This window comes from Habropoda laboriosa, unplaced genomic scaffold (assembly GCF_001263275.1).
Source record: "Habropoda laboriosa isolate 0110345459 unplaced genomic scaffold, ASM126327v1 scaffold597, whole genome shotgun sequence".
NCBI classification, from domain to species: Eukaryota; Metazoa; Arthropoda; class Insecta; order Hymenoptera; family Apidae; genus Habropoda; species Habropoda laboriosa.
The window spans coordinates 36,329-48,523 of record NW_017100768.1 but is presented as its reverse complement, the minus strand read 5'-3'; positions in this window follow the sequence as shown (position 1 = coordinate 48,523).

Genomic DNA, 12,195 nt, shown 5'->3' with positions numbered 1-12,195 from the left:
TCGAGTCCAGTTTCAATTGACTAACCAGATTATCTTATACGAAACATCCTGGCATTATACGTTGCGATAAAGGAATTTCTTGCCAACGTTTCACGTGCGGTACGTTACGACCGTGAATTAATTAGCGATTTCCAAATCACGATCGTTCCATCGGTAACTAGAAATTACCACTTCTCTTTTACCATCTTTTGCGCTGGAAAATTGACGGCTGTACAATTTCCAACGTTTTCGTGATTATTAAATAAAATTCTCGGCGAGCGAAGAGCGATTATTTGTGGTTTAAAAGAGAAAGAACTGGATTTTATCAAATCAATGAAAAAAACAAAGGCGCGGATTCGTAAAATTTCTCAGCGTCGTTTTGATGAAAAAGCCGAAACTTTTGAGGGGAAGCGAGTCGAAAAGTGCTGGCGAATACCGTAACGCATCAGCGGGGCCATTTTTCTCGTATCGATCCTGCATCGAGTGTCCATATCGTTCCTTCGAGCGGAGCTTCCTTAACGATAAATCACACGGCTGACTGTACTTGTTTCGCCAAGGACCAGACGAATCGTCAAAGCAGAAAGAGATTTTCCACGCACAGAAACACACGTACACAGAGAGAGAGAGAGAGAGAGAGATTCATTGTTGGAACGAACACCGATCCAGCGATCCCATCTAATTTCATGAAACGGCGATGTCGAGAGATCGAACAGACTTGATGTATTATTCTTCTCGCAAAGAAAAGCTTCGCCTCGAGAGCCGAAATAACGCTCGGGCGATTTTATCTAACCTAACCTTTGCACGTCACGTTGTCTAACCTCGAAACTGCCGAAGCTTCTCGTTCGTTCCAACAATAGTTCTGCTTTTCTACCGAAAAATCCCAAGGATGTCTCGAAATAAAGGAATCGGTGCATTTTCTCGGTGAATATTTCAGAGATGAAGATTTATTGTACCAACAGTGACGCGTTACAGCTTCATGAGGCCCCGGGCAAATTTGAATTTGAGGGACTCATCTACAGAGTTGGAGTCAGGCATTTTTCTTCGGGGGGAATCTTTGGGGGACTCTTCAAAAATATTTGAGGGACCCAACGGGAATCGAACCCTTTGCGCGCTACGCCAACCACTCCCTCTCTATTCTCCATTATCGGTTTCCTATTTTTTGGGTACGGAGGCCCCGATACTACACAACCTTTATGTATACACCTACACACCTGCGAAACACGAATAATTGTTAGACACATGTAAAGCTCGGTCGAGAGTCAACTTTCAACACGGTCATCAGGATTAATTTCCCAGCGTCTTGAGCGACCGTCACGACCAAGGGTAAGCAAGACTTGCAACCCTGTTAAATTCACTGAAGAATTGCGGAGCAATTGCCCCTTTTGCCCATAGGACAACGCGCCACTGTGTACCGATACGTTTCGACGAATTTCTATCGTTGTTCGTAGATTGAATCGATTTAACGTAGAATTGAATTAATAGGACACGATAACGATCTTGGAATTTTTCATCCGACAGAAATGTCCGTGTCCGTGACAAGACACGAGACACGACGATGGACACCCGGAGGTTCTCTTTTGACGAAGCACAACGCCGCTCTTCTTTCCTTTGCTTTTATAAACCGGATGTTATATCGGTATTGCCGGCAGCGGTTTAATTAAAAATTTTTTGCCAGCCAGCGGATGAATGGTCGCTTCATCCGGAGAATATTTCCCCTCTTTCTGTGCCCAGCTACCTGAATACTTAATAATTATTCCGATACGTTCGGGTCGGATGTCTCATTCAAATGTCCTCCATTTTACCCCTTCTCTCTCGTTTCGAACAGAAGAAAAAAAGAAAATCGAATTATTCCATACACTTTTTTACACTTTGCTCCCCCTACTCCGCTTGCGTCGCGTGGAAATTGACGGGATTTTTCAGGAAATTTATAATAGATATCGAATTATCGTCCGGTAAAATGAACGGCTGCGTGGAATTAATGCATCGATAATTATCGAATCGCGTTGGATTTTTCTCGATGTTCGAGGCTCCTTAACGCTTGGAATTTTCCAAGCTCGTTTAGGAAACTAAGGTTTCTTGCTTGTCTAACCAATTGTTCTGCTAGATTTCCTTTGAACAGTGATCGGGTACGTTAATCAATCGCCGATAGCGGTTTATTAAAAATTCAGCTGGTCGAAAGTGTGTACGAAGAAGAATTTCATTTGCGGGGTGAAATGAGCGGTGAATTTTGCTGTACGAAATTAACGTGTGGATACGATGGAAGTGATGTTTTATTTCTGCTTCTTCTCTGCTTCGTTACCGAACCACGGCACGATAAAGAATTATCCTTTCATCCTCGTTTCTGAAACTTATGAATTTACCGATAACCTATGTATCGTTGATTGCTCAAAGTCAATCTTTTCTAGCACAACGCTAGCTCTCTTAGTCTGGAAAAGAAGTAATTCCGAGTTGGTTGGGCCTTGTGTAATTCCTGGCGAAAAAATTGGGGCCATTCGGAATTTTCAACATCTTTTGTGTTTTGACAATACAGTCGAGTCTCTTTTTAAGCGTTCTCTTTTCACATTATCTATTATAATATCGTCCTTAAAGCACTAATTTGTTGTGGGGGGAACGACGAGTTCGAGTATCGTACACCCCGAATTTGCATGAAATATGCGCACCGCGCAACTTCAAAACCGCGTTAAAAAGTGACTCGAGTGTATCTGGAAGTCGTAAAGACTGTCTTTCTGTCTTATTACATATCTACGTGTGGACAGAGATCCCAGTACACATACATATATGTATGCAGAATGGGAATCAGAATTTCTTCAATGAAAATCACTCTCGTTAAAAAAGATCTCCATATTCTCATGGCCAGGCAATTCTTCCTATACGAATCCAATTGAGAATGTCTGGAGATTACTTTCACCAGTCGCCACGTTAGCTGATTTAACACAAGGTTTACGGGACGCGTGATTTTGACGAATTTCAAATTTCACAAGGAAAATTACAGAAATTGTTTATACACATTTTTCTCTCTTACCATTCGTACTTATTATCAGATTATAGTGTATAATAGTGTAGAAACCGAGGAAAAAATCGAGGGACCCAATCGGGAATCGAACTCGCGACCTCCGGGCTGGCAAGCCGAGACTTTGCCCACTACGCCAATAACGCCCTCTGTACTTCTCCTCGTCGGTTCCGTATTTGACCATGGAGGCCCCGATCCTACAATATATTGTCTTTAAATAAAATAAGTTATATAATAAGTAAAGAAAAAAATTCTGGCTAATTGGCAAAATCGTCGAAAGATAAAGGACACGATAAAACAGTGCACACAGAGTGTTACATGCTGTAATCAAAGCAAAGAGGGGGAGACAGAAATTATTAATATGTACGTATGTGTGTACTTGAAAAACTAAAAATACGAAAGACGTTGAAAATTGTGAGTGGCCCTAATTTTTTCCCTAGAGGCTGTAACACGGATGATAAAAGTATAAACGCGTTTCTACGTGGCACGAAGGATATTTCGGTGCATGTGACCGAAAAGGTTCGAGTGTGACCTATACCGAAGTGGTAGGTTCGATCGCGGTGCTGGTCTTGTGCGGAGCAAATCGAGTGTCAGCCATTTTCGGCTGCCGCTCTGGGAAAATGGTTAATTTAGCACCCATGCGAGCCTCGAACGTTCGACCGAGCCGTAACTTCGCGATAAATCAGCGGCTCGCGATTTGTCTCGCGTTCAAAAAGCTGAAACGTCGACTCAGGCGGAAAGTAGATAAAAAGCTAACTGAGGAACAAGGATTTTTTCCGGCAGATTCGAAGATTCCACATTTTTCACCCTTACACACGTACATTCTGGCAATATGTGTAGAAAGTAGATATAAAATCCCTACTATCGTGATTGCAATTTAATAATTTGTTAAGGTGAAAATTTGGACAATTCGAAGTAAATAATTCGAAGCATGAATTAATAATAACTAAGGATTTTTATGCAAATTCATATTTTTCAGAATATAGTAAAAAAAGTGAAACTTCGGTAAAAAATTATTTCATCTGCCATAATTTTTCATATTACGTGCATTCTCTGAAATTTCGCGCCTTTAAGTTACCTGCAGATGCATCAAAATCCGCAGGTTAATAATAACTAAGGTATGTTAAACATAACCTGCACCTAGAGACGTCTTAATGATGTCTTTCAAAGAGCTGCATTTGACTTAACCCAGACTCGGCAAACACGTTTTAGACATTTTAATTTGTAACACCGGACGCCTTTCAGCTTTTACTGAACGTTTTTAACATGTTTAAGTATAGCCTGTAACTGTAACTTGTGATTTAACCTAACCTAACGTAAACGTAACTGACAAAAATTAAAAACGACTTCTGAAATAATAATAGAAAATTGCAAAAACAACGTATCGACCTTTACACTTGAAAGCAACAGTAGCAGAAAGTTCATAAAACGAACGTGAAAGATTATCAAAGGATAACAAAATGTCTGGATGGTAAAAAAAGAAGATCAGAGCATGATAGTCTTTGGGTCATTAAAACTCGCAACTGAAGCATAAAAATGACGATACCGCGAACAGTCTGAGAAAAGTAGAGAACGATGAATAAAAATGTCGGCCTTTGATCATTTCGTAGACCGCAATTTAAAATGTAAGCGATCCGTACAATGTCACATCGCAGACTGTTTTTTATCACGAAAACGTCGCATCGTCGTGATAACACAGGCGAGTTTATTGCGTGTCCCTCTGATCGGTAACTACTTCGTGTATTCTCGAATAATTCTGAAGCATTCGTCAAGTCAGACATATTACGTGCTTGTACTACTAAACGCTCTGTAGTTATACTTTTTAACACCTAGAAGTACAGTAAATATGTAAAAATGAATAAATCTCTTCTTCGATAAAGAAAAGTCTAATGCTTGAGGATCAATTTTCATTGTTTTATTATGTAAATATGACAATGGCATTTTTCAAGATGGAATGATAGGTTAGGTTACCTGTCCGTAACGAAAAATTATCATTTACTTACAAATTCAGGTGAGAATCTTATGCAATTTGTTTACCTTGAATATTTATGAATTAAGAACTTCGCTGACTGGTGAGACAAATATTCGTTCACTGGAAAATTAGAGTTGACTGGTTAATAAGTCGACAAAGAAAACGCGGTTACCGTGAAAAGATTCAGGTCTACGGAGTTTAATAAAAGTCGTGGTAAAAGCTCGTTACCGTTACGCAGCTTGCACTTCAAGGCGAATACAGCACAAGTTCGACCCTCTGGAGCATATAGTTTACAAGAAGTTGTAACAATCTCGGTACCTCTGGGTAAATGCTAATTTACCTCGCTACTCGTTTAAGTACTTGAAAACTTCAAGTGATTTTCAATCGACCTTCGCCCCCGGTATGATCGTAATTGTTAATTATGGTAAACTGCAGTAAACTATCGCGGGTCGTCGTGTCGTTGGACAAGACCGAGGAGAAAACTTTGCTTTCGAAATAAAAACTTTATTTTGATCAAAGAGGTGCTTGGACAGTCTAGATCTCTACGCCATCTGGTAGCGGTACGCGATTATTTCTAACGTCGATACGTTCAAAAGTTGATCGATCTAGAAGCCGAGAGTCGATAAATAGAACTCGTATCGACCCCGTGTGTAGATCAGTTTATCACCAGTAGGCGGCGATACCGTTGTATTTTACAATCTCGTATCATATTCTCGGGAACAAACTTCGTCGGAACCGCAGCATTAATTAATTTACAGTTAGGATTGCGGATAAGTTACAGTGTCAATTTTAGTGTAGTTTAAATGTGAATCAGTGATTAATTGAATTAACTCTTTTGCTATCCCATCGTGTACACCGATAGACTTACCGTAACGAATTCAATAGATAGGTTAGGTTGTTACGTAATACAGTGAACTGATAATACGGTTAATTCGTTCGGTGTATCGAAGACGTGTTAAGCGAAACCATGAACTAATAGAAATTAGGAGAACGCGTTTCGTGTTATATCGAAACCGTATTCTCGGAGTGTCGTGCTGTATCGAAACCGTGTTAAACGATACTTCGAACTGGTGCTCGAGAACTGGTGAGAGTCAGATATTTTTCTAAACGAAACAGCGTAAGAGTGCATACTTGAAACATTCGTGCTATATGAAAACCATTTAAAAGAATATCGTGTTAAAGAAGAACTGTCGCAATTTTTGCATCAGTATTTTATATCGAAACCGTGTTATAAAAGGATTGATTTCGAAAGTGTCATGGGTAAACACAGAATGTTCAAAGTGCGGAGTAAGTGAGTAGAATTGAATTGAGCGTGCAGTGGCTCGTATTGATCCCGTAATAAGGACGTAAGGCGGCAAACGAGCGATTAGGTGACTCGCGGCGCGGCAGACCATCAAGTGGCCATTACGCGTTTACACGGTAATCGGTTAGCCTCGATTTTCGAGCTGTCGAGCAGCCTTTACGCGGGTTAATGCAAAACCAGTTATCGTGGCGGCCGCGATTACGGTAACCCGTAAAAAAGCTCGTAGCACGGGGCGGCAACCGTGTCCGCTCCCCGATCGCTATCGAACCGTGTAAAAACGCTGAATTACGCTGGGCCAATGTCCGCACCAACACGCCTCCATTTTCCCCGTTCAAGCTTCTACGAAACGAACTTGCTTATTTCCTCTTCGCGTCCCTCCATGGTATTTGTAAACTGTTTTTCAACGAGCCAGCACGCACGATGAATTATTCCCGCCAATTCTCTTCGGATAGTCGACCACCGTGCTTTTTTCCCAGTAGAGTAAGCGAAGCGTTGAAATGTTTGGCGGAAAATGGGTTGGCATCTATGCATATGTCAACGTTGCTTGCTTTCCTTTATTCCCTTTTTCGTGGTGTTTCATATTAGACATTAATCGTGTCGCTATTCTCTTTGTGAATATTTTTATGACACAAAAGTTAGGAAGGAATGAATTTTCGAAGTGTTGGAATTGAAATTATCTACGTTAAGTTAGGTTCGGTTGGGTGTAATGTAACGGTACACTTTCTTTAATGGAAATTAAATGGATTTTTTAATTAGAGAATTAAGGTAATTACTTTAATGTTTCTGTGCATCTACAGGGTGTTCGAGAAGTACAAGTTAATGAAATAGAAGGTGGAATGGGATAATGAAGGGATAATTCTTGGCGCCTGATGTTAGATAACCCGCCATACGCTTTTTTAAAATTTCAGTGCACGGCGGGTTGTCTATCGCCAGGCGTCTAAGTTTTCAATATTCTAAACCTTATTACTAACTAACGCAGCAAAATATCGTGTACGTTTATTAGACAAAACATGTTCTTTTTAACTTCCTGTACGTAACACATCTCGTTAAAACAACATATTAACTATTTTTAATTTTTTTTTGTACACTCAAATAGTTGTCGAACAGCTGTTTTAAATTTATACTAAGGATGTCAACTGATGACCTCGTTTAGAAATTTCTCGAACTATAGCTCGTTGTCTCTTTAAATATTGAAGAGCCTACGTAATTCTCAGTAAATCATTTATATTCCCAACAATTTACCAGTTCGCCATGCCCCTGTAAATCGATCGAGGGAAAAAGCAAACCTGCCTGCCAATCAGACAAGAACAAGACAAACGCGTGGTCGTGAAGTCTATTGAACCGCATCTCGAGGCTCGTGTCGCCCGATATTGCCTCTCCAACGCCACGAAGACGTCAAAATCGATCGTCAGAGTGGAATGGATAACCCAAACGAATTGATCCAAAAGCCTCGACAAACAACTCGAGTCCCGGTACTCGATGAAAAGTCACAGATCTCTTCCCCCCGTTCAAGAAATAGAAGGATTCGAAGTTTACTGGAGCAATTCGATCATTCGTCGCGTGAATTATGGACCGCACGCGAGGAGAAAACGTATCTTCGGGTTATGCAAACGTTCCTCGATCGAGAACACGCTCCCTTTAAGCTTTAGTTCGCGTTTTAATAAAAGATACGACCCGAGACGTGTCGACAAATGGAAATATGAAGCGCGTCCCTCGTTCGAGCCGTATCGATACTTCACTGGAAAGCTCGCGACTCTTAAATTATTCGCGCACGAGTTCAACAAGCGCTTCGAATCCTTTCGTAACTTGTCGTTCCTGTGAAACTTGTGCGGCGTTCATCTTCTCGCTCGAGCAACGACGCAACACGCGTGTTTTTCCAGATGAGTCTCGTCGTAAGCAGACTCACGCGGATACTTTCGAAACGAAGTAACTGTTAGCATTCGTGATCGCCATGGGGAAACGAAACAGTTCCGATTTGCACTTTTCCTCCAAGCTAGTGCTTAGAGTTTCTCAGATGTTAGAGCAGACTCGAGGTAGACTAGATTTACAATTTTTCGGAGAACAAAGACAGAAGTCAAGAACGAGTGAGAATTCGAGAACCTCAAGCTTCAACAATGAAATACAGAAGAAAATAAATAGGCATCCTGAAGGACTCGTTAGCGAGGCTACACGAGGGACGGTTAAGCTCAGGTCGGAAGTTGCATTTGCAGGAATAGGGAAGTTGAATTTGACAAATTGTCCGAGTGTAGTGCAGTGGTGGGACCTTTCGCGAAAGATAGAATCGAAGCGTCAGGTGAAATTCGAGGAGTGTTGGAACTGAGGTCCGATTGAATTTCAGCGGTTCAAGCTTTACGGCGAAGACGGCCAGGGTCAATTACCTGGTGTACATAATTAATTACCTCGCTCCGATTCGATTAACGGGGCGGGGTGATTAAGGCGGCCGCTCGATCGAAGGAGGAGAATCCGCGGCGTCGCGTCACAGAGCTCACGGGATAATCTAGACATCGTGGCTGGTTTCTAACGAGCGTGCCAACCGGAGAATCGCACGGCGATATTGATACAACGGGAAACATAATGCGGCCTGGAGCACCGCCAGATACGGGTCAACGGTTATTGCCCGTAATAACGTCGTAAATCTGCAAGATGGACGCGGCGAATCGAGGATCCCTCGACCAAGAGAAATTCCATACGCGCAGGAAGAGAGGGAGAGAGAGAGAGAGAGAGAGAGAGATTCGAGGGTGTCTCGTGTACTATCGCGGCCTTGGCACTACTTGCCCACTATCGACGCATAGGCGAATCTCTAATGAACCAATAATTTCACTAATGACGCTCGATCAGGAACTGTTTGTCGTACACCTGCGTCCGATTACAGTCAGTATTCTGGGAATCTGCTGTAACTACTCCCGGTACACGCTCCTATTCCTGTCCGTTAATCAACCATCTTCTCAGCCCAGCCGGCAGGTATTGGGCATATCTAGGCATCGGCCACGAGAGGAGAAGGTTCGTGGAAATGAAACTTGGGTCGTAACCTAACCTAAACCGAACTCAATTTAACCCTTTCGCACGTTTTCTCACTTAAAATATGTGGTCTTCCCGGTAGAAGATTCGAATATCCGGCCAGATCGTCGTTATTTCGCACAACTTTCGAAATTTCTTATCAGAAAACTGCTAAAATTGGACGATGAAGTAGAGAACAATTGTGTCTATTGAACGAAACTTAATCTAACCTAAGGTAAACTGATACATACAACGTAATCTACTTAATAGACGTAACCGAAAATTAGCCTAATCTAAATGAGCACTCTGTTCTAACGCAACGAACCTAACCTAATTTCCACTTGATATCTGGTAAGTTAAAATTAGATTTCACAGTTTGGAAGGTTTTCAATAACTAGCCGATCTGCCTGGCCCATAAATGGGCGTGTCCACGGATTTCCCAGAAATCAATCTATCCGGTGGAACACGTACAGGTAGGTAGGTAGGGTCGTTTCATTGATGCCGGTGTTTTCACAGGGAGAGAGAGAGACGAGTTGGTGGAAAGTTGGACAGGAGCGGCAGCTCTGCCGGACGGACACGCGATCGTCGAGAGAAATTTTTGCACGCTATCGTGGAGCGCACTTCTAAACGAAAACCCACCCAAACCCTCGGGATTCTACGCGCACCACCGCAAACATAATCAGCGGCTGTCACGCGTTACGTGGAATCAGCTAGAATTACCTTCTTAAACTGCAAAAGCTAGATGTGAATTGGCCTCTTTCTCGCTTTCAAACTCTTTTTCTTCCTTTCTTTCTTTTCGCTGAATAATCGAAATTCGAATTTGCCGCCATTGCGCAAACGTGTAAAGTATAAGGAACCATAACGTGATAAAAATTATGCCTGAATATTCAAATTTGAGTCTCTAGGGTAATTTCGGAAGAGACGGACCATCGCTCTCCGTAAAACAAATGTAAAGCAAAAGAATACCGACGCGTTCCACATATGGCGGATAATGTAGGAAATACTTCCCTGGTCCGTCTCTCCCGGAATTACCCTATATTAATTTACAAAGCGTAACGAACCAAACTGTGATAAAAATGATTCCTAAATCCTAACATTTGAATCTTCGAAGCCTCAAGTTTTCGTGCTATTCGACGAAACAGGTTTAAAGACCATATGGCAAGTATATCTACGCTGTGAAAATGTTCGAAGCGGAGAAAGTTTGCGAAGCGCCCTATAGAAAATATTGAAAAGCGACGAATCAATTAATCAACAGAGTGTTTCAACCTAAGCGAACCTATAGCGATAAAAATGCACGGATATGAAAATGACGAAGCTGGAACGAGGCCAACTGAGTTAATTATCTTAGAATACAGCGAAGATAATTAATAATAAGCGAGCCGTGGACAGTGTCGTGTGCAATGAATAATTTCATCCGTAATACTGAAATCGTCGGCGAGTTTCGAACCAAGAGCGAGCTCGAGGACCTAGAAAAATCTTCGAAACAATTAAAACTAAGAAATCGTCAGACTCGCCTGTACTTTATTAAAAAGTCGCTTGATAAATGTTCCCGCCTTTTTTGCCGCCGTTTCAATTATGAAGAACTTGGTCGCGGCGTGAAAAAGTTTTTACCGTCCGCGGTGGCGACAATGGAAGAAACAATCAAAGGTCTCGAAGAAAATTCGCTTTAATTACAGGGGACTCGAGAGAAAAATGGATACACACCGAGTGTTTGGTGAAATCGAAGGGAAAGAACGAACGCTTTATCTTACGTAAAGGACACGTTTTTGTTGTTTTCTCTCGGGAAAGAGAATTTCCCTTTAACGTGGAAATGTTTGACGTTAAGGTGTAACGGAGGAATGGCGGTGGAATACTTTGGTGTTACGTGTAACTTTTGCTGGTTGAATTATGTTAAGGAAGGCTGTAGAAATGTTTAGGGAAATTCTGTTGGGCGTTTCGCAGCCAACGGCTGCCAGCTTCCTGGCGCGCCTCTCGAACGAAATTATTTAATTAAATCGCATCCACTTGGCGTATTGAAAAGATTAACTCGTGCCGATGAAATGGCCGCGTACGATTGAAGTTAGCGCAGAGGAGAGAATGGCTCTTTATTTCGTTGAAATATCGAGCCCGGTAGTTCGATATTTGATACGAAAGAGATGAATTTTTGAAAAACTCGCGATGAATGCGTAACCTAAATATAGAATTTTCTTACGCAGACAATTTTGTTGTTACTGCGGGTATAAAAGTTTGATTTAACTTTGGGATAAATGTAATCCAACGTAGAATTTTCTAATGCATTTTGAATTGCGTCGCTATGTAGATGACAATTTCATTATCTTCTAGGTATCAAAATTTTATTTAATTTTAGGGTAATCTAATGTTTTTACATAAAATGATTAATGGGGTTGTTTGCTGTCCGCAATTACTAGCATCTATAAATTTTTATGCACCATCAAGATCATTAAGATCCACTTCGTTGTTTCATCCAACCCTTTATAAGACTACAGTCGGTAATTCAGACCCCATAAATCTTGCCTGCATCGAAGCCGAGAAACTAAGCACGCATTTGAACTTTTTTTCGAACTCTGAATGCTTATACACCCTATGTACACTAATGGGACTTGATCCCGTTTATAATAAAATAATAATAATTCGATAAGTTCTTAATTAGAAAGTTTGCTAAGATGAGACAAAATATTGGATATCTGTTGTTATAAACATTGTCTTTCACCGAGATGAAATAATTCACTCCGCGAAAGATAGAAAATCTTTTCCATTCCTTTCGATCAAAGTCACGAAATAATACCTTCCAAAACACTCGTGAAAATGTGCTTTACAAACCTGCTGAAGCTCCCGCCACCGTCTCCAAGGAAAATTCAGAGAAAAGTGTTAAGTTAAAGTTGAGTGTAAGGAGCAGGCGAACTTGGAAACCGTGAAAATTCGATCTCGCGGGGG